The 24,484-nt window shown below is 36.1% G+C and overlaps 1 pseudogene; it reads left to right on the top strand.

Annotated features, from left to right (window-relative positions):
- The first annotated feature begins 3,008 nt into the window (after positions 1–3,008).
- LOC113267170 (40S ribosomal protein S3a-like) lies at positions 3,009–24,310 on the top strand (annotated as a pseudogene).
- The last annotated feature ends 174 nt before the right edge of the window (positions 24,311–24,484 follow it).

Below are 24,484 nucleotides of genomic sequence, written 5' to 3'. Positions count from 1 at the left end.
AAAGAACTGAAATTAGTATTTCTAAGGACAAAATCCTTCCCTAGTACCTCTTTCTTTTTCTTCCTTTCTTCCTTCCTTCCTTTCTTCCTTCCTTTCTTTCTTTCTTTCTTTCTTTCTTTCTTTCTTTCTTTCTTTCTTTCTCTTTTTCTTCTTCTTCTTCTTCTTCTTCTTCTTCTTCTTCTTCTTCTTCTTCCTCCTTTTTTTTTTTTTTTAATCTCCCCTTTGCCCATTTATATCTCTTGAAAATGGAGGTAAAGTTGAGTTATTCAGCTCAAGTGGTTCAGGTAATTTCCTCCCCTTAATACTTCACTTTGAGATAGAGACTATTAATTGTTATAACCCTGAGTAGCTGAGAGATAAGAAAAATGTACTAAGGAAAAGGACGGGCGTAAAATAGCTCATGAAAGCGCCCTCATCTGCCCTCCCTGCTTTGAGATTCAGGGAGCTTTTATGATCCACCTGTGTAATTCTCATATCATGCTAAGCGGGCGCTGCCAGGACTACGAAACAGTTCTCTCTGGACTCCCTCCGAGCTTTGGGTCGGGTTTTTCATTTCACACATCATTCACCTCCTTGCTTCAGTGATCCTGAAGAGCCAATAACGCACCTGATCCTGTGTGCACATTAGTGCCCATCATTTAAATTCATACTTTGGAGAGGTGGAGATTATAACACAAGTTCTTAAAAAGCATACACACTGGGGACTTTTATAGTGGATTCTCTTAGAAATCACCTTAGAAACTGCTGAAATTTTGAGCCAGAAAACAAAATAGTCTACTTTAGCTCCTAACCAAACTTCACAATTACAGTAATATTTCCTTGGGCGAGCTTCTCTTTTCATGGTCATAATATGGAATTGCACTTGAGTTTACATTTAAAAAAACACTATTTTCCTTAAATACAAAATATCTTCTCAGTCAAGTTGGCTTAATGTGGCAGCCTATTGGAGAATGAGGAGAATCCATTTTTAACCCTAAATTAGCCCTTGCCTAAAAAGATCCATATGCTCTAATATTTGAAAGTGAATATTTCCAAATTTGGTATTTTCTACATGACACCAGCACAAATAGTTTAAAATTAAATACAAATAATACAAATAATACTTGAAAGCCAGCTACCTGAAAGTGGGCCAATTTGTGATTTAAAAAGAAACGAGATTAATAGTTGAGCATTGATGAGAAATTTTTGTTCCCATTAGAAGCTTTTCTACTCCTGTGTTAGGTTAACAAACAATGATAACATGTTTGCAGCTGCTATAAAACATTAATCAGCTGGAAAAAAAAAAAAAGAGGGTATTTAGAGAGAAAGTAATATTAGCCACATCTTGACCTTAAAATTGCATTTGAATTCGGATGCATAATGTCGAAGGAACATTTTACATTACTCTCTGAATATCTTTCTTATCGTCAGACACTGTTACCTCCTTAGTAACCGTTACTGACTTTTTCCTTGGTAGCAGAACCCTGTGTTTATTCAGGAATTGGGTGACTGTTCGTTTTATGGAATCTCTTAGCCCTGGGTAATGCATGTTGATTAGACTAGGGAACCAATCCCAGTAAAGCCCAACTCAATTATAGCAATTAGTTTAGATAGGAGAATTCGACGCTTAGATATAAAGGGGGAAGGGGTTATATGGGAAGGGAGTAATAGGAAAATTCCCCTTCCCTTAAAACTAGACATGAGAATAGAACACTTTCCTCCCTAACCTCTAACCTTGGATATTAAAGTTTAATAACATGATGTTTGGGGCTTGCAGTCATATTGTGAGCACATTGCTGAGTTACTGTGCTAGAACAAACCACCTCCTGATTACATTTTCATATAAGATAATACATTTCCTATTGTTGAAGTAATTTGTAGTAGGATTTTCTGATACCTCAAACTGAAAGCGTGCTAATTAACTTTAAGATTTTGGATCAAACACTGTATGTTTATTGTCTCTTCCCTGGGTTTGTGTTAATCAGATTGAGCTGAATAAGGCAAGGTTTATTTCCATCCACGTAAATTCTGCTACATTTCAGTGGATTTTCAGGTAAACTCATTGCATTGACTTAAGGATTCATTATTCTTAACATCTCAAGTCCTGCCATCTCAATGCATGGTTTCCAGGGTTACTGAATGAGAAAAAGGGAGAGGTAGAGCATTACCCAGAAACTTTTTACTGCCTCCAAATGATAGAGACTTTCATTCAGTCCATTAGCCAGAGCTAGACACATAACCCAGAACAACCACAAGAGTTTGGGAAGCAGAGGAAAGCTCTTGGATACCTAGTGAGTTTTAAAATCCTCTCCCACAGCAATTCTGGTCTAGATATAGAGATGGTAGATGTTAGGATTAGGGAATTTACTTCTCTTACTATCTAAGAATAAGAAGGGACTCTCCTGATTCCCTTTAGTTCTATTGGGGAAAAAAATTAGATTTAACTTAATTACAAAGAACAAGTTTTCTAAGAGCTACAATAGGAAAAAAGGGCAAACTATAGGGAACTACACATGTATGTAGCAGAAGGTCCATGATAGGTCAACGGTTCAGAGCATGAATACTGAAGTCTGGTGGACCTGTGTCTGTATAGAGCTCATTTATATGTTAGGTGTATAACTTAAAGTTTTCAGAGCATTTGAGCTTGGATTAGTCATTTGCAAGATGGGAATAAAATTAGTGTCTCTTCTATAGAGTTTTGAAAAAAAATGTGCTTGGTTCATAGAAAAATGCACAATATACGATAAGCATTTTGTTACATGATACGGTAAGAATGAGTGTTAAGTGAGTCCATCAGTGACCTAAACAAAATCTTGAGAATCCAATATGGCATAGTCATTTCTGTTGTGTGTTTTCCAACACCACCAGACAGTTCTCAAATTATCAGTGGACACTGGCTGGGTGTCGCATGAATTTAACTCAGTTCTGACACTCTCTACCAGAGATAGTGGTTCAAAGACTCAGAGAAACATTCACTTATCTTTATTAGAAAGGATATGATAAAGGATTCGATGAACAGTTAGATGAAGATGTACAGAGGACAAGAGCCAGAGGATCCTGAATGCAAGAACTGTCCCCCTCCCCTTGGGGAACTGCAGTGCACCACCCTCCAGCATGTGGATGCATTCACCAACCCGAAGCTCATTGATTCTCTTTGTTCAAGAGTTTCTGTAGATCTTTAATTTTCAGCCCATCCCCCTTTCCTGGACATCAGTGGGCAGGATTGAGAGTTTCAGCTCTCCAATCACTTGGCCTTTCTGGTGATGAGCCCACTAAGGCTGCCTAGTGGCCCTGTCCTTAGTCACTTCATTAGCATGAGCTAAGATGTAATTGAAAGGAGCTCATTATGAATAACAAAGACATTCCTATCACTCGGAAAATTATAAGTATTTTAGGAGTTTTGCTCCAGGAAGGTGGGACAGAGACCAAATATATTTCTTATTATACCATGCCATTTTATATGAAACAAGCTTTTTATTTTATTCTCTCAATTTGCTATTCAGTATGCATATATTATAATTGAAGTGCAGAATAGGTAGTACTAATAAATGTGTCATTTTACAAATAAAAACAGTGCATTCTTTCTTGAGCAAACTTTTCCTTCCTGCTGTCCATGTTTGGTATTTTTACAATCATGCCACAGTTTTGTCAGTGGAAAGAGGATAGAAAAATGCAATTATGTATACTTAAGCTTATATTAGGCAATTACAGTAAATGTAGTGATATGCCAATAAAGCATGGGTGATTTTCTCAATAAATAAAGTCTTGGATTATAAATTCTTCTGCATTATATTTCCCAACTCTCCACAGTTCATCCATAAGAAATAATGCTAGAGAGATTCTGTGATATTGATGTTTTAAGTGCATTTTGGCATAAACAGCACTGCTATTCTTCAACCATAATTGTGTCAAAACTCACTACTGTTAAAACAGAGACAATACATTCTAAATGGAGTCACTTGTGCTAAGCCCCACATCACCAATTAGAGATTTAGTACTCAACTTAATTACAGTTTCAGCCTCTCCCAGAAATGGAATCTTAAAGCAGTCAATCTGGAATTACCTGGTCAGCACTAGTGAGGTAATCTGTCTGATGAACCTTATCATCCCCTAAAGGAAGATGACCTTGCCACTAGCAATCAGTTCTTTGCTAGTACATCTTTCTTGTCCCATCCCCCTCTGCTTATCAAGGTCTTTCATTTTGTACAGCTCTTCAGAGCTCCTTTCTCTTTGCTAGATGGGATGCTGCTTGATTCATGAATCCTTGAATAAAGCCAGTAAAATCTTAAAAATTTACTCAGTTGAATTTTTTTTTTTAGCACTATGCTTTCATATTTTAAATATACAGAGAACAAGAATAGCTTGGGTATAAAAGACTCTTAATCCTTGTATGTCACCAAAGGCTAACTTTTGCCTTTAATGAATTGCATTTGCATTGTGTGTAGTGTGTGTCTGTGTGTGGGCGTGCGTGTGCACACATTTGGTGTTGGTGGTATGATGAATTGGAAGAAGAGAGGGACTATTCCTTTCTTTCCTTGTAGCTAGCTCTCCATTCATTCACCAAACTCCTATTGAGCCCTTATTATGTATGGAAAACTGGGCTAAGAGAGCAAATAAATTCTACGTCTTTAAAAAGTAAAGTTCAGCAGCAAAGATAAACATTAAATAAATAAACTCAACAAAGTATGATCAGTGTCATGGCATGTCCACCTGTTATATGAATATTTGCTTGATGATATGACCTAGTTTAGGTGAGAAAGGGAGGCTTAAGTGCAGAACACATATTTAACTGAATAATGAGTAGGAGGAAGATAGGAAAAAAAAAAAGTGGGAAAACCATACCCACACATCAATACATGTTTCCTTTTATTCTGAGATTTTAATTTCTACATTTTGTTATATATGTGTGTGTTCAGGGCTTTTGTTTGGGCACATGGTAGAGGGTATTTCAACAAAACTGAGTAATATCTGCAAGGATCTTCCATCATTATCCAAAACGTCTAATTCTTAGATACCTTGTTTTATTCTCCACAAAAGAAAATATGATGGGCATTGGACTCTGATGAATAGGTACTTGAGTGCTAGTTGTGTAACCTGGATGAAGTTTTTAACCAAGCAGATATCCTTAATTTAAACAATTGCTATTAATTAAAATATAAATATTAAATATTAATTAATTAAAATAAAATATAAATTAAAATATAAAAATATGCTAGTTGTGTAACCTGGGTGAAGTTTTTAACCAAGCAGATATCCTTAATTCAAACAGTCAATTGCTATTAAGATATAAATATTAAATATAAATTAATTAAAATAAAATATAAATATAAATTAAAATATAAAAGTATGCTAGTTGTGTAACCTGGGTGAAGTTTTTAACCAAGCAGATATCCTTAATTCAAACAGTCGATTGATATTAATTAAAATATAAATATAAAAAATAAAATAATTAAAATGTAAAATATTTGAAAAGCAATTAACATACTAATTAAAATTTAACTCTGCTAGTATTTAGTGGGCCAGAAAAAGTAGATGCCATGGAAGATGATCAGTAGATGATCAGATAGACTAGGGGGAAAGCATAGACTGAAGAATGTGGACTGATTCATGAAACAGAGTGTCCGTTGTCCATATATACTGACACACTGGATTAGAGAAGAGGAAGGGTAATGAGGACTGCCATGATAGTAACGATCACTAACAGCTGGCTGTTACTCTAAAGCAACACAAAAATACCTACTACACCTATTCTTTGCGTTGATCTTTATGTCAAGGCACCTTCCATCCAATTTCTTAACATTTTACATAGTGTAAGACATGATGTAATGCATTTTATATCCCAAATGTGCCATTAATTATTGTTGTGGCTTTGGACATGACACTTAAAGCATGTTTGCCTCGGGCAAAGTATTTTTATAACATAAAATATTCATTTACCCTCAAAACAAAAAAATTAAGGTCCACTCCCTTTGTAGAATAAACTATGAAATTTAGTTTATCTATCATTGTTTCCCGTAAAATTCATATTATCTAATGCAACCAAGAATCAATAACACAGAAATAGTGAGTATTTGTAATGATGTCCTGAGGCTCAGGGTTATTGACAAGCACATTTCTAACTACCAACTAATAAAGGAATCATGATTTAATTAAATTTGTGTATTAAGGATGAGGGGTGCTTTTTGCTGTTGAGAAGGCACTTCATTTACTCAATAAGCAATATTGAGAGACTGTTGTGCACGGGAGCTCAAAAACAAATCAGGTAGAACCTTACTCATACAAAGTTTGAAACCAGAGACAGATAAACAAAAACTCACAGTCTGCTGTATTAGGTAGTTTAATTCATGTATATGTGGTCTTATGACAGCACAATTGATCCTCATGGTAAATTTGTGGGTTAGATTAAGGCACAAAGTTCAAGTATTTTGTCTAATTGCCATGAGTTTATAAGAGCAATGTTTAAATCTTAATCTTCCACTCCAATGTCTGTATTTTTCTCAATAACTTCTGATTATTTCAAAACTAGGAATCCATGTATACTTATGCATACATCCATAAGTAGACCTGTATAGTTCAAACCCATTTTGTTCAAGGGTCAGCTGTATTTTTTAAAAGTTTATTATAAGCACATTCAATTTCCCTGATCTACTCTTTCAGCTAAGGTGCATATATCAATACATTCGTGTAATCCACCAAACCACAAGCTCAGCCATGGTTCAGGGTGTCTATCTCTGGAGGGCTTCACCATCAGCCACATACAGGGCCATATCCAGTCTCTTCTGTGAACCCACAGACCCTGGTCTGACCCTGAATTACCAGCCAGGACTCCTTGCCTCCCACTATGGTTTGCAGTTTTGTATTTCGTCACTTTCTCACTCACACAAATTGGCGTATCTCCTTCTTAGGGACCTGTTCTGCCAACCAAAGGGGATTTGAACAGATCTGTCCTTTGCAGGTCATAAAATATTTCATTACACCTTTTGCCAAAGCAATTCATGCCAGCTAGTCCCGGACCTCCACAATTAAGGGGACCAATGGGAAGCAACCTGTTAGTGATCCTTGAAAGTAAGTAAGGATCAGCCCTAAGGTGATATGTAGTCACCAACTCTAGACAGAGAGTTCTGCATAATTTTATGCCTCATCTCCCATGAATTTGAGTTATCTATGTCTTAATAGGAATATTGGGTATTCCTTTCTATTGTAAATATAGTTATATACACGGAAACATCTCAGTCTGGAAATAACACACCTGAGCCAGTTCTTGGCCTGAATAAGACCGTCATAAATGTGCTGATAGCCAGGATGAAACCCATATATATTGCTGTTAAAAGCTGAATCAAGATTGCACAACAAGAATTCTATCCACAGAAAGCAGTTTTGCAACAATATCATGCTGGTGGTGCGATAGCTTTCCAGCATTCTCACCGTGCTAGCCATTAATTCCTTTTCCAACTGAATAGAAATCATGTGTTTCTTCCTCACCTTTGCCTACTCCTGTTTCTTGCCTCCATTCACATTATGTATATTTTAGTATGCAGTTTGGCATTTGACTGCTTAGCAACTATAAAATTATTTTAGAGGAGAATCTATATTAAAAAAGCAACTTTCAATAATGTAGTACATGTCCTTGGAAAACTAATTTTAGTGGAAAGAGATGTTCAGCCAATACTGATACGCTAAAGAATATGAACATACATTTTAGTATATCTACTCATAATAAAAATGGGAAGTTAATCTTTATAGTCCTTGTTTTAATTATTTTTCTGAAGAGGTATCCTATTTATCTATTGTTTGGCTCTCTTTCTAAACCAATATTATTAAGTTAAGAATTATTTCCTCTTAATCATTACAAGCAGTTTCTACATTTGTTTTTGCAGTATGCTTATTTCTTTTTATATGTAGGAAACATAAAGCATATGTTGTATTACAATGACATCAAGTCATTGCAAAATTTCCTGGACATGAAAATTTCCAATTATTCAAGTTGACAGCATGCCTAAGTGTGTAGGGGCAGATATAGTGACAATCGGGCATTTAGAAAGAAATACGGGGAAGCTATAATATATAATATGCAAAGGGGAAAAGATCATGGCCACAGGGAAGCAAACAGAATATACAGTTATTCTAGTTTTTCCCCAGCACCTTTTTTTCTAAGAATTTTATTTTCTTTCCCAATTTCATTATAGAGGCAGGAGCAGCCATATCACACCATGTCTGCTCTTCGTGGACAAGTTGATTGGTCTTCTAGTAAGACATGGGGTTCGGAACTGACTGATAATAGGAATCCCCTAGCTGCCAACACCACTGAGCCACCCCAGATGGCTGATTCAGTGGTTGAGAAACAACTGCAAGCTGAACCTGTGAGTACTTTGTCCTGATTTCTGCACTTGGGCCCAAGGTTGCTAGAGCATTAACTCCTTGGATACTTGAATCATAATGTATGCAATAAAGGAACCACCACAGCCAGGTTTTCTGTTTCATGAACTGAAATGGAGGAAGATAGTCTACAGATACAAGGGGGCTGAATAAAAAGATACTCGGAAAGGAGCAGAGAAAAATGGAGAAAAAGCCTTAACATTGTTTGAATCCTTGGATTCGTTAATTTCTTTCTTTCTTTTTATTTATTTAAATTTAAATTTCAGTTAGTTAACATAGAGTGCAGTATTGGTTTCTGGACTAGAACTGATTCATTTCTGAAGCCCAACTACATTCCTTCCGATTGGTTTCTGAATCCAAGAATCTCCTTAGTACACTACTCCTTTCTGAGTCAGCCGGTTTGAATTGAGTAGCTGTTACTTTGCCCAAACAAATGTTAACTATAGTGCATGGTACTGAAGAGTTGGCTGTATCCAAAGTGCAGCAAAGTGGGCAGCCGTCCCAGCCTCACCAAAAGGCTGTTCAGGTCATGATTTAATATTGGGAAGCACAGTAATCACTTTGAAAGCCTTACTGATCAGGGGATTTAACCCAAATTGTGTGGCACCACTGCACACAACTGTTGTTTTGCGGCAACTGTGTTCTCAGGCACTTCCCTGGAGCATGGTTAGCCGTCCACACTGCAAAAACACTCTGTATGGAAGAAGCAGGGAGTAATGCTCAGACTATATCAGATGCCCATGCCATTCAAAAATCAAAGAGGCCAATAAGACAGGAAGCAGACTGAGAACTACTAGGTCGAGATGATTGACTTCCCGTACTTTCCTAGAGCTGCCTGAACAGCTGAGTCTCTATCAGCACCTTTCACTCTGTTCCCCTCTTTCCAGACCCAGGCCTGGTTATCACAAGAGTCAATATTTTTTTTCTTGCCCTATCTATTTGTAGTCAGGGAAATGGAAAAAATAAAATGAGTTCGGATCTGAAATTTTCTGAAGTGGAGTACATCACCCTTTAATATCTATGACTTCAGAGCTTAAGGTAGACAAGGGTATATGTGGTTCCTGCTTTCCTTCCATCTGCATTAGAGACAGAATGAGCTTATGGTGGTTCGCATAAAACTCTTGAGTACATGATTTTCAATGATGGTATTTGGTATAATTTACTGAATGTATATGAGTATGTGTGTGTATGTTTTGTTTTATTATCAGTTTTATGGACTTATTTATTTAAAATGTCTGAGAACTACTAACTTCAGATAAATCTATTCTTGACACTCTTAACATCAGTCTTTTGCTTATTATTTTTCTTATTATTTTGAATTGGTGGGGTTCATTCCAGGGTGATAACAGATGATTTGCACCTTGCTAGTAATCATCATAAGGCAAACCACCTTTGTTCATTAGTTTGATGTTTCTCTTTGGGCAGTATTTTCTAGAATTCCTGCCTAATTCGACCAATTTCAGGACTCTTAAGCCAAGGTTGAGGAAATTGAAAAATACAGGTCATCATATGACCCTGATATTCATGACATAACTTGTACTTCACTCATAAACTTTAGTTTAATTTTGAACCATTTTATCTGAAGTCCAGAATGAGATGATAAAGAGTAATCTGGCAGTTTTTAATACAAAGCTCAACATAGACTGAATGAACAGGTTGAAAATATCAAAGATGCAGAAGATGCAGGAGCAGTTACTAAACGTTGAAGGATTGGAGGAGGACTGATGGACAGAGAATCTCTAATGTAGATATGAAACACAGGCTGAGCTGGGTGGCCATCAGGTAGGTAATCAGGGGCTGCAGCAGAAAAGATTATGCCTACAGACCGTGGCATGCTTATGGCATAAGATGTGTTGTGTCGCGGTAGGTGTAAAGGATGAATGCAGAGTGATGGCCAAAAACCTCTGACTAAGGTGGGCATGTTTGCATTCATCAGAATACAGCTTGCTTGAAGATACAAGAATGGGTTAATTGGAAAGAGTAAAACGTAGTGCCTCCTGGACACAGTGTAATTGGCTCCCACTGGCACATCAGGGCAATGTGCCAGCTTCTGGTGTTGGCAGGGAATAAGTTCTCAATTAGGCAAATCTCTCCGCTTCTTAACCACCAGCCCCTGCTAATGCTCTGGTCTTTTGGCCGAGATTATTGCAATAACCTTCTAACAAGTCCCCCTGCTACTCCTCTTGCCCCTTTACAGTCTACTTGCCACATGTCAGCCCAAGAGATCCCTTCAATCTGTTAAGTTATATTACAACACTCGTCTGCTTAATGACCTCAAATAGTTCTCATTCACTCAGTAAAAGCCTCGTGGCTTATAAGGTGCTATGTGTTCTGCTTCTCCTGCTCCTTACTGTTCTGATCTTAAATCTCGCTCCCCTTCTGTGAGTTCATTTACTTCAGGCCACAGGTGATACCTCACTGTGTCTCCAGTGTGGAAGGCACACATCTTCCTCAGGGCCTTTGCACTTGCTGTTTCCTCTCTCCAGCATGTTCTCCCCTATGCAGATGTATGTATACTCCAGCACCTCCTCAGGACTCAGGTTGGTTTCAGCCTCTGATAGAGGCCTTAGTGTCCTCTTGAGTACTTGAAATCCATCTCTATAACTATAATTTTCTGTATGCAATTATCCACTATATATAAATATATGTGTGTACTTTTTAATTTTATTTAATCCTCTGTCTTCTGATACTTAAACACCAGCTCTGTCTGTTTTATTCACTGATTTATCCCAGCACCTAAAAGTGCCTGATATATAGTATGTTCTCAATACCTATTACATTATTGTTAAAAGAAACTGAGCCCTTTCTTCAATACCCAGAGATGTCAGAAATTACTACTTACTTCCTTTAGGAGATATATAAATACATGTCACATATGTGTATGTGTAAAATTCACTTACATTTAATGAACCAGAAGAGAGGAGATTAACAAAAATAGTAGAAAGGAATGTAATTAAGAACGAGGAAGAGGAAAAAAAAAAAGCAGAGTGTCAAAATTAAGAAGTTCCAAAAGCGAAAATTCTAAAGGAAATTCTAGAGAATGGCTGAGGGAGAGCCACTGGCTTAAAACTGTAGGATCATCAGTCACCTTTAAGAGGAGATTTTCAATTTTCAGGAGGATGAGAGCAACACATGAAAGGGTTTAAGTTATGTGGGCCTGGGAAAGAGAGCCAGGGCATCCGGGAGCAATAGGGGATTCCAATGCTGGGGCAGGAAATGTACCGGGAACATCCTGTCTTAACAGAAATGAAGCTTGCTACCCTAAAGTTCCTGAAGAGTCAATTTGAAGAGAATCTCATTGGTCAAAGATGAGACAATTCGAACATTAATAAGAATAATAAGTGCCGTGGAGTGAAACACATTAAGTATGATTAAATATATGAATTCATAATGAAAACAAAATGAGCAAAGAAAACACACTGGTCATCATTGGGAGATTCTACAAAAATCCAAGCTCATTATTTTGAAACTAGTAAATGAAGGGTGAGGCATTTCTATTGCCTTTTGGATAATAACTAGAAAACTAGTAAACCAGATATTAGATGAAGGGTTTTATTTTCCTTTATAGTGGTTTTCATCTGAAAAAGAAGACATTATAAAATTAGAAATTATCACTTTGAAACTTCTATTTGAATTAAGGAATCTAGACACTGATCCTCAACAATTGTTAACACAAAAAAGGGAAAATATCAGCCATTATGTGCTTCCTGATAGAAGGACATACCACCTACCGACAAAGCCATCTTGCCAGAAGAATCAAAACTGAATCAGATCAAGCTTCTACAAACAGTTAGCAATTTACAGAGTAACATATTAATCTGTGCCATGGAAATATAATCAACACAGTGCAGACTGTAGGAAATGTAACAGGACAAACAACCCTATCTCCAACAAATACATCACAAGGATAAATAAATTGGGCAGAACTTACAAAAGAGACTTCAAGAAACATCAACAAATTACATTATTTGAATTTTATGTGGACTCTGATTCAAGCAAATAAAAACTAATAAACATAATGAGACAATGGAAATTTGAACACTGAATGGGTTTTTGATGTTATTAAGGAATTATTGTTAATTTCTCTTAGATGTGACAAGGCTGATGGAACCTTTATCTCTTGAAATATTTGTGGTTGAAATCATATGATGTTTAGTATTTTCTTCATAAATCATGTCCTCTATTTTCCCTCAAAATTCCACTCTAATAATTAACTCTTTGTGTTAAGCCTGTGTTTGTTAGAAGCAGAGCCTGAGATGAGGATTATATGCAAGTGATTTACTAAGAAAGTGCTCTCAGGAGAGATCTGTAAAAGTACAGAATTAGGGTAGTGAAGAGGAAGAAGCCAAGTGAGACAAAGTCCCAGCCTCAGCAAGATTCTGCAGAGAAGCACAAAAATATACTTCAGAGAGTATTTCAACCGGAGAGCTGGAAAAGCCTCAAGGAGTCTGAAAATGGGAGATCTGCAGGAGTCCTGAGTGGGAGGCAGTTAGCTTCACAGCCACGGGGAAACAGAGTGGTGAAGAGTATGACCTCAGGAATCAGAGGGGTGAGGTTTAAATTCTAAATCCTTGCTCCTCCATGTACTGTGACTCAGCACTCTCATCTGAAAAATGGGGATAATAATAGTACTCACCTGATAGAGTCACAGGGATTAAATGAGACAATACATACGTATTGTCACTTGGAACAATGCTTGGGTCATAAAGCTTGAACAAATACTTGAAATGACTGATAATAGATGCTTTAATTGATAGATGTTTTGAACATAGCTCTGTTTTTAAGAACCCAAAGTCAGTAATAAATATAGGTGATAATAACTATATAACTGAGCAGGTAGATGGTAGCTGTAGAAGAGCTGGGACGAATCCAACCAGAGATGGGGGCTGCCTTAAATAGTTTCCTCAGGTAGCAAACTCCAGGACACTGATTTGTGTGTGCTGAGGAACACTCTTGGGAACAGCGCCATGAGGGCAAGAGAATAAGAACTGGAATCTTTACTAATACAGGGGAGGCAACATAGGATCACGCTTTTGGGGGGAAATATGTGAAAATGAGGCACAGACTCCAAATGCTACTTGAGTAAAGGGGCCTAAATCCTGGGATCTGTTGTAGTAAGAGCTTGAAGCCATGAACAAGATAAGATTCTGATTACGGTAGCAAAGTATTAGGTAGGAGCAGAAGGAACATGAAGGTTAATTTGATGACATAGACTGAGTTATCTCATTTAATGCTCGCAATAACTCTATTTTAAAAAGGTGGTTAATACCGCCCTCATTTGAGAGATGAAAAATGTTAGATAAAGTTTAAGTAATGTGCCTAATTAATTCAGTAATGTGCCCAAGTTAACTCATTGATTAAGTAGAAGAGTCGTGACTAAATCCCAGATCTTTTCAACTACAGAGCTTGAGTGCTTAACTTCAGTAATGAAATGTTAGTCCTAAGCTTTAAGGCTGTTTTTGGCTATCATCAGGTATTTGGCCATTAATATTATGAGGATAAGATATGACCTGCTGATGGAATATATCTAATATCTCCCCTTTCAAAAAAAAAAAAAAGTTACAATACATTGTAGTCAGAATGTTGTCCCAACATTAGTGGATATCTAGGACCAAAGCAAAAGCATTAAAAAGTTTTGTTTTATCTATGTCAGAACTCAGCCTCCAGTAGAGCTGGGAGATATGAAACTGACTTTCCTGTTGGTAAAAGTATGCTGACAGTGGGCTCAAAAAAGGAAAAACAACAGGCAACATGAGATTGATCAAGCCCATTGGTCTCAAGCATAGAAACAAATAAGTATGGCTATAGCAATATTTTTTGCATCACTGGTCATTAATAATGTGTCAGCAAGCATGGGACCATTTCCATCCGGCTACTGTATTAATGCCAATTTAGGAACAGAATAAGAGTAATTGGCTCAACATGCCTACAGTCACTTGTTTATCTAAGAATAAAACACTGAAAGGCATGTTGGCAAATTAAATGAAAATGAATCCTGTTCATAATCAAATAAAAATACAATGCATCCAGAGAATGTTCTAGTGTTGAACTTTCCCCTATGCCCTAATTAACTGGCTGGAATGATTTTCTAAGCATCATTTTATTCAGCTTTTTGAAATGCAGGATGCTCCATTTAAAGGGAAATCTTCAGTGTCGAAGAGGTTACTGCCTATGTTCTCCTCTAGGATTTTGATGGATTCCTGTCTCACATAGAGATCTTTCATCCATTTAGAGTTTATCTTTGTGTATGCTGTAAGAGAATGGTTGAGTTTCATTCTTCTATATACAGCAACTTCTTTCAAGACACGTCTCCAAAGGCAAGGGAAACCAAAGCAAAAATGAACTATTGGGACTTATCAAGATAAAATCTTCTGCACAGCAAAGGAAACAGTCAATAAAACTAAGAGGCAGTCCATGGAATGGGAGAAGATATTTACAAATGGCATTACAGATAAAGAGCTGGTATCCAAGATCTATAAGGAGCTTCTCAAACTCAACACCCAAAAAACAAATAATCAAGTAAAAAAATGGGCAGAAGACACGAACAGACACTTCTCCAAAGAAGACATACGAATGGCTAACAGACACATGAAAAAATGTTTAACATCATTAGTCATCAGGGAAATTCAAATCAAAACCACATTGAGGTACCACCTTACATCAGTTAGAATGACAAAAATTAACAAGGCAGGAAACAACAAATGTTGGAAAGGATGTGGAGAAAGGGGAACCCTTTTGCACTTTGGGTGGGAATGCAAGTTGGTACAGCCACTTTGGAAAACAGTATGGAGATTCCTTAAAAAGTTAAAAATAAGCTACCCTGTGACCCAACAATTGCACTACTGGGTATTTACCCCAAAGGTAGACATGTAGTGAAAAGAAGGGGCACATGCACCCCAATGTTTGTAGCAGCAATGTCCATAATAACCAAACTGTGGAAAAAGCCAAAATGCCCTTCAACAGACAAATGGATAAAGAAGATGTGGTTCATATACACAATGGAATATTACTCAGCCATCAGAAATGATGAATACCCACCATTTGTATCAACACGGATGGAACTGGAGGAGATTATGCTAAGTGAAATAAGTCAAGCAGAGAAAGACAATTATCATATGGTTTCATTCATGTGGAACATAAGGAATAGCATGGAGAGCATTAGGAGAAAGAAGGGGAAAATGAAGGGGGAGAATCAGAGGGTGAGATGAACCATGAGAGACTATGAACTCTGGGAAACAAACTGAGAGTTTCAGAGGGGAGGGGAGTGGGGGGATGGGTTAGCCGGGTGATGAGTATTAAGGAGGGCACGTATTGCACGGAGCACTCGGTGTTACATGCAAACAATGAATCATGGAACACTATATCAAAAAACTAATGAAGTACATACAGTATGGTGACTAACATAACATTTAAAAAAAAGCAATTTTTTAAAAATTTTTAAAAAAGGGAAATTTTCATTTTATAGTAAAGCTGAAATATAAGATTTTGGCTTTGTTGTTCAAAATGGAAACATATTTATTTTAAGGCTATCTTTTATTAAGCATAAAAATGTAAATTCTAGTATATTTTCAGTCCAGGATGGATGCCTGGAGTCCTACCCATTTACAGAAAAACTACGAAAACTCTGTTATCCTTGTAACCTAAGTATTAGAATAAAAACTCCTGAAGGGGGCCTATGCACTGCCAGTACTCAGTACTTAAAGAAAATAAGGTAAATGAAAAGACCTTGTTCTGAGTAAATAATGATAGTTCAGATTTTTGGTATGTATTTTTCTGGTAAGATACAAAGCTCCTGAATGTTTTATAAATGTGTAATGTTGGAATAAGCAGAAAAACAAGTTCAAATCATTTTTTTTAATCTGAAACTTTATTTAAATGATAGAGTAAGAGATTTCTACAAAAAAAAGTAAAAAGCCTGGCATATGGACTTGGGCATAATAGGTGCTCAACTAATACTTATTATGCACCATGAACATAGGGAGAGTGTGAGTTTGGCAATCAGATATGCATGAACTGAAATTCCAGTTAGAAGATTTATCACAACGGGGCACCTGGGGGGCTCAGTCCTTAAGCAGCTGCCTTAGGCTCAGGTCATGATCCTGGGTCCTCAGCAGGGCACCTGCTTCTCCCTCTCCCTCTCCCTCTGCCTGCTGCTTCACCTACTTGTGCGCTCTTTCTCTCTCTGTCAAATAAATAAATAAAATCTTTAAAAAAAGAAAAAAATTTATCAGACCGCACATGGCTTATTTAACTTCTTTTTCCTCAGTTTCCATGCTTATAGTAGAGAATCTACTTCAGGGAAGGAGGTGAGAAATAAAGGAATCTAATATGTGAAAGAATCTAAAATTACACTTTACACAAAGGCACATTTACCCATTTCATCCTTGAGTAATTTTGAGACTGAAATTCTCATTTCTAAATCAACTGTGAACTGTTATTGGTAGTATTGGCAGATTAATAAAGAAGTCTATTTGAGATGATAGCAAAGCTGGCATGTTTTCAGAATGGATAGACAATCTTAGGATAGGCATGGATAAAGGGGGTGAGAAATAAGCTGGTCTCTATAAACCCAATTTCTACCTGTAGCCTCTTACAACCCAAAAAGCTTATAGGTCAGCAAGCTAAGAATGGTGAATGGCTTTTACATTTTTAAAGAGTTGTTAAAAATATTTTATATATATAAAATAAAAATAAAATTAAATATATATATTTATATATATTAAATATATATATGTGTGTGTGTGTATGTATATATATATATATATATATATATATACATATATCAGGGTGTTTAGAGAAGGTTTGCCTACCCTAGCCTGGAGTATCTGATTCCTCTGCCTGCTTGGCTAATTCTTTACCTAGAGGTAGTGACATAAAATGAAGTAAGTTCTTGAGCTGCTTTAGGTCACAAGAATTCTGAATAAGTTGCAAAGAACCATTGAATTGCCATCTTACGAAAACAGAGATATGAGTAACTTGCAAAATCATCAATGAGAACAAGATAGTGATAAGGATAAAATCTTAGTCACCCCACTCCTTAGGCTTATAGAGAAAATCCAGAGACAACATGCCTTCCAGAATGATTCAGCTTATTTTATGTGCCTTGAAATGTACCAGGTATTTCAATGTTTAATTTTAAATATAAAATTTTATTCAATTTATCCTTTTTAAAGTTATACATAATCAAATAATGGCATGAAGAACTGTATAACTGAATAACTGGGTGAGCGAATAATTTCATAATTGAACTTGAAAAGTGAACTTGAGGGGCGCCTGGGTTGCTCAGTCGTTAAGCATCTGCCTTTGGCTCAGGGTGTGATCCTGGTGTTCTGGGATTGAGCCCCACATCAGGCTCATCTGCTGGGAGTCTGCTTCTTCTTCTTCTACTCCCCCTGCTTGTGTTTCCTCTCTCGCTGGCTGTCTCTCTCTCTGTCAAATAAATAAAATCTTAAAAAAAAAAAAAAACCAAAAACGAAAAGTGAACTTGAACAGTATTATTAGTTCTAAAATTCTTAGCCATTTACTGAAACCTTTCCAGCTTCCAATTCCTACAAGTCTGAATATTACATATTCTTTTTTTTTAAGATTTTTATTTATTTATTCGACAGAGAGAGACAGCCAGCGAGAGAGGGAACACAAGCAGGAGGAGTGGGAGAGGAAGAAGCAGGCTTCCAGCAGAGGAGCCTGATGTGGGGCTCGATCCCATAACGCTGGGATCACGCCCTGAGCCAAAGGCAGATGCTTAACGACCGAGCCACCCAGGAGCCCTTGAATATTATATATTCTGATAATAGCATAGGAATCTACTTAAAAACTAAAGTTGAGAAAAAATTGACAGTATAAATCAACTTTAGTGACACCACCTACATCAAGGTAACATCCATCTTTATTAAATAGCTACAAGACTTCTTGAGATTTTTATGATGAGAATTTCTTTTAGTCAACAAATCATAGTTTCAGGCAGCACTGTGTTGCACTCCTGTTTATATATATCAAACATGTGCCACAGAATCATCATATGATCTTTCTCTACTCACATTAGCAAAAATTAATGTTTGATTAATGCATTACATTATTAAAGGCATACTTTTCCCCAGCTCCATATGGCATTTTTCTAAGATAGAAATTTCACTAGAAAATTAAAGAGGCTGGTGAACATTTCCTGGTTTTCATCTAAGCCCTGTGAGATCTGTCTTACTATTCCAATTGTGAGACTGTTTCAAACAGTATGACAAAGAATTTTCTTGTATAAATTATTTATATAAAAGCACCCCTGTGCATTTGTTTTATCAAAAGAAATTAAACATTTACAGCAAAACAAAAACAAAAACCAAAAAAAAAAAAAAATACCCCAAAATTAAAAAAAATAAAAAACTGTAAATATATTTTGAAATTCAGTCAAAGGAGTTTGGATATGTTTCCATACACAAGATATAGGAGGAGAAAAAAGTTATATATATTTTTTACAGATTAATTTAAATACATTTTATTATAAAAGAAAACACCATCGTCAGTGTAGATAACAATTGGGATTCAAACAAAATTGAAACATTTCAAGTACTTCTACTTCATACCAAGAAAAAAATAAGAGAAAACAAACAAACAAACAAACAACAACAACAAAAAAAACCCTTAGTTTAAAGTAGCTTTTTTTTGAACAATATGAGACTTTTTTTTTTTCTTTTAACAAAACTATTTGGAGAATTCAATGTCCTACTCCCACCAATAGCTAGCTCAGTTAGAGTGAAAGTCAGCAGGACTATTGAGGACTTGAGACATAATATTATAAAAGACATTACCAATGAAGATGACCAAACAGACATTCACAGGACACACTATCCAACAGCAGTAGAAAAAATACATGAAACATTCTTCAGGAAAGATTATGTGCTAGTCCATAAGAATTCCCAATAAATTTAGAATAATTGGATTCCTATAAAGTGTGTTCTCTGATCACTATGGAATTACATTAGAAATCAGAAAAAAAGAACATGAGAAATCCAAAAATATTTGGAAATTAACCAGAACACTTTTTTTTTTTTTTTAAGATTTTATTTATTTATGTGACAGAGAGACAGCCAGTGAGAGAGGGAACACAGCAGGGGGAGTGGGAGAGGAAGAAGCAGGCTCATAGCGGAGGAGCCCGATGTGGGACTCGATCCCCGTACGCCAGGATCACGCCCTGAGCCGAAGGCAGACGCTTTAACGACTGCGCTACCCAGGCGCCCTAACCAGAACACTTTTAAACAACCAATGAAGTAAAGAATAAATCAGAAAGGAAATCAGAAAACATCTTGACTTGAACAAAGATGAAAACACAATATATAGAAATTCGTGGCATGTATCTAAAACAGTGCTTAGAAGAAAATTTATGAATGAAATGTCTGGATTTGAAAAAAAATATTTCAAAGCGATAACCGATAAATTCATTTTAGAGAGCTAGAAAATAAAAGAACAAATAAACCCAATGCAAGCAAAAAGAAAGAAATAAGATTAGAAAGATTAGAAAAGAAATAAGGGCACCTGGTTGTCTGATCAGACTCTTGCTTTTGCTCAGGTCATGGTCTCATAGGTGATGGGATCCAGCTGAATTGGGCTTTGTGCTCAGAGGGGTGCTCTAGAGATTCTCTCTCCTTCTGCCCCTCCCCCCGACTCTCACACCCAGGTGTGCACGTATGTTCTCACTCAAATAAATGAGTCTTTAAAAAAAAAAGAAAAGAAATGATAATCAAATACCAAAAAAATACTACAAAAGTAAATCCCCAAAATTTTATTGAAAAAAATCAACAGACTTGTCCAATATTTACTTAGAGTTGGCAACAAAATAATAGTAGACACAAATTACCAAAATAGGAATAAAGAAATCACAAGGGAATATTATGAATAATATTTTGCCAACCAATTGCACAATGTGGATAAAATGGAAAAATTCCTAAAAAAGATAAAAATTACTAAATCTGAACAAGAATAAGAACAACAAAAAATAGAATATATGAATAGATGTATAGCAAATGAAGAAATTAAATTAGTGATTAAAAATCTTCTCACTAAGTAAAGACCAACCTCCCATGGCTACATGGTGAATTTAATTAGTCATCATAAAGAGTAAGTAATAACAATGTTCTGTGAACTCATCCAGAGAAGGAAAGAAGCAACAGCAATGGAAACATTTCTTTCAGAAATAAAGGGGGAGGGAACACCTCCTAATTCATTTTGTGAGGCAAGTGCTATCCTAATCCTATCAGCAGACGGAAAGAAAAAGACATCAATAGGAAAAAAAAATACTAGCCAATAGATCTCGTGAATATGGTTACAAAAATCCTCAAGAAAATATTAGCCAAAAAATCCAGCCATGTAGGAAAATGATTATATGTATACCATGCCCAAATGAAGTTTATCTCAGGAATGAGAGGTTGGTGTAATATCTGAAAATCAATTAATGCAATGCACCATATTAATAAAATAAAGTACCAAAACCTCATGATCATATTAATAAATGCACAAGTACATTTTGAAAAATCTTATATCCACTGATGATAACTTCTAACAGATTAAGAAGTCCCTGAAACAGATAAAGAATATCTACAAAAGTCCTATAGGTATAGCTTTTTTTTTTTTTTTTTTTTCTGATTTTAGGGGAAAACATTTGATGTCTCACCACTGAAGTGAAAACTTTACTAAGAAGGTGAAACACCAATGCTTCCCCCTTAAGGTCAGGAAAAAGGCAAGGCTGCCTGCTTTCACCACTTACATCCATTGAAGGTGTAGTCAGTGCAATAAGACAGAAAAAAATCAGAAGAAAATGATAAAGAAATAAAAGGTATCCAACCTGGAAAGAAAGATGTGAGATTGTTTTATGTGCAGATGACCTGATTCTGTATGTAGGAAATCCAAATAAGTCACAAAACGTAGCAAAACTTTCCAATAAGGTCAGGATCGAGATCGCAGGATTTAACACCAATATAGAAACATTGATTATATTTCTATACTAGGAGGGAACACTTGAAAATGAAATTAGAAAAACAATTCCATTCACAATTGCATCAAAAAATGAATAAAATACTTAGAAGTAACATTAACAAAAGCGGTGCAAGACTTGTGTTCTGAGAATTACAAAACGCTGCTGTGAGAAGGAAGCTGTAACATTCCATATTCATGAATCAGAAGATTCAGTGTATTAAAATGGCAATTCACCATGACTTGGCCTATAGATTTAATTAAGTCAATTTCAAAACCCCAGTAAGCTTTTTTGTTTGTAGAAATTGATAAGTTGATTCTAAAGTTTACAGGGAAAGGCAAAGGACGCAGAGTAGCCAAAACTACTTGACAGGAGAATAAGGTCAAGACTTAAACACTTTCCAATTTCAAAACTTGCTATAAATCTATACTAGTCGGGGCAGCGTGGCCCTGGCAGAAGGATAAACTTATAGATAAACTGAACAAAAGTGAGAGCTCAAATTAAACCCTTTACATTAATGGTTAAAAAGAACAAGGTCACAGTTAGATTTTATGGGTCTAAATTTTTTTGTTCAGTAACAAGCACCTGGGAGGTTTATAAAACACATAGTTACCTAGTAGCAAGACAAAGAAAAAAAAAGTTGGATAAAATTTGAGTCTTGCATCATGAGATTTATTTCAAAATTACATTAAAGTAATGCTAATTGTGGGGCAGTGTCAAAGATAAACACAGCCAGGCATTAATTTCAAGGAGTGAGAACAGACTGTGTTCAGTAACTACTGACTATAGGGGAAAGTGCTGAGCTCCATTCTGATTTGTTCAGAAGTGATCGGACCTTTGAAAGGAGAATAGACTGTGGGGAGAGGAAATGTCGGGGGCTTAAACAGTCAGGGAGGTGAAAAATCACAAAAAGGCAGAAGGGGGTAGAGATGGTCCAAGTGAAATCCACCTGGATTTGCTAACTGGCACTTACCAAAGGTTAGCTTCTCCCTTCACACAGGGACTGGGGCACAGGGGCCCTGTCTTCAGGCATTGGCTGCAACAGACAGTAAATTCTTTTGGCAGCTTTGAGTTTTCTCAAGCAGGCGTTTTAAGAGGGACTAGAGACATCCTACGGGTACTGCCTGGAACTGTTAGAAACTATAGTGGTGTTTGTTCAAGTGTTTATAGGCCAAGATGGAGGCACAGGCAAGAAAAAATCTGACTACAGTTTGGTCAAGGAGAGAATCTTGGTTAGCAGGGATTTTAAAAAGTGCTCTGTAAGCCACCTACATGAGAACAATTGGAGTAATTACTGGAAATGTAATTTTTGAGTCCTGCCCAGAGTTATTAAATAAAAATATTAAAATTAAAAGGAAATTAAAATATTGAATTAAAATATTTAGAAATCATCCTAGATGATTCATACATACATGAAAGTTTGAAAACCACACGTTGAGAGTGACCACAATATTGAAAATGGAGGTACACTGTAATTTTCACGACTGCTTGGATGAAAACAAAAATAAGGATATAATAATGATAGCAAATATATATTAACAATATAAATATGTGTCAGGCTTATATGAAGGCCTTTACATGTATCAACTTACTTAATTACATATTATGTTTGGAATATTTATTTTAATGATAAAGAAAACTATATACAGAGAGGTAAAACAATTTACCTAAGGTCATATAGCAGAGCAAGAATTTGACCCGAGAAATTCTGCCTCCAGAGGCTATATCATAAGTCACTACATTATATATTTAATTGCTGACATGATGGTCAATAACCTATATCCAGCATTCTTAAGAAAATTCCCTGTGGATATAGCAACGTGAAGATCTTGCTAAATTTGACAAGACTTAGTTTTGCGGAGTAGTGAGTGTTAGAGGCAGACTGGAGCAGCTTAAAAATAGAATGGTCAAAGAAGATAGAAAGAAAAAATAAATATAAAAGTAAAAAGTATTAAATTATAAAGTAAGCATATTTCCCTCTATTTGTAGAGAAAACCAATAAAGTAAAAAAAATGAATTTTTGGAGAACATAAGAAAATAAATAAAAATACCTAGCCAGACTAATCAAGGAAAAAGATGATACATTTGTATTGTCAGAAAGATATGAGGTATTAAATATGTAGCTTAAAGACATTAAGGTCTTAAAGATATTAGAAATCTAAAGAATATGTTATTTAAAAGGCATATTGCCTTTCAGCCCCTGGAGCAGTGCCTTGGTGGTCAGCAAAAACAAGTGTCTTTAGGAAAGGTTGCAAAAAGGGAGCCAAGAAGAAAGTAGTTGATCCACTTTCTAAGAAAGACTGGTATGATGTGAAAGCACCAGCTATGGTCAGTATAAGAAATATTGGAAAAACACTAGTCAAAAGAACTGAAGGAACCAAAATTGCATCTGATGGCCTCAAGGGTCAGTTTTTGAAGTGAGCCATGCTGATCTGCAGAATGATGAAGTTGCATTTATACAAGTCAAGTGAATTACAGAGGAAGCTCAGGGCAAAAACTGCCTTATTTCCACGGCATGGATCTTCCCCATGACAAAATGTGTTTGTTCCATGGTCAAAAAATGGCAGACTGTGATTGAAGCTCATGCTGATGTCAAGACGACCGATGGTTATCGGCTTCACCTATTTTGTGTTGGTTTTACTAAGATAATGCAACAATCAGATTCAGAAGACCTCTTACGCTCAGCACCAGTAGGTCCACCAAATTTGAAAAAAGATGATGGAAATCATGCAGACAAATGACCCAAAAGAAGTGGTCAGTAAATTTATGCTAGACAGCATCAGAAAAGACATAGAAAAGACTTGTCAGTCTATTTATCCACTCCATGATGTCTTTGTTAGAAAAGTAAAAAAGCTGAAGAAGACCACATTTGAATTGGGAAAGCTCAAAGAGCTTTGTGGGGAAGGTAAAGGTTCTGGAAAAGCTACGGGAGATGAAACCAGTGTTGAAGTTGAATGAGCTCATGGATGCGAGCCACCAGTCCAAAATCCTGTTTAAAATTCAGACATTTAATAGTGACAAATAAAAAATCTTATTTGTGAAAATAAATAAATAGATAAATAAGGCATATTAATCTGACAATTTAGATGCCCACAGTTTTAGAAAAAAACATAACCTACCAAAACTGAAAAGAGAATTAGGCAAATCTCAATAGCACGTTTTCTGCTCAGA

This window comes from Ursus arctos, unplaced genomic scaffold (assembly GCF_023065955.2).
Source record: "Ursus arctos isolate Adak ecotype North America unplaced genomic scaffold, UrsArc2.0 scaffold_25, whole genome shotgun sequence".
In the NCBI taxonomy this organism is placed as follows: domain Eukaryota; kingdom Metazoa; phylum Chordata; class Mammalia; order Carnivora; family Ursidae; genus Ursus; species Ursus arctos.
Note: the sequence above shows the minus strand (reverse complement) of the source record. Positions and strands in the feature narration are given on the sequence as shown.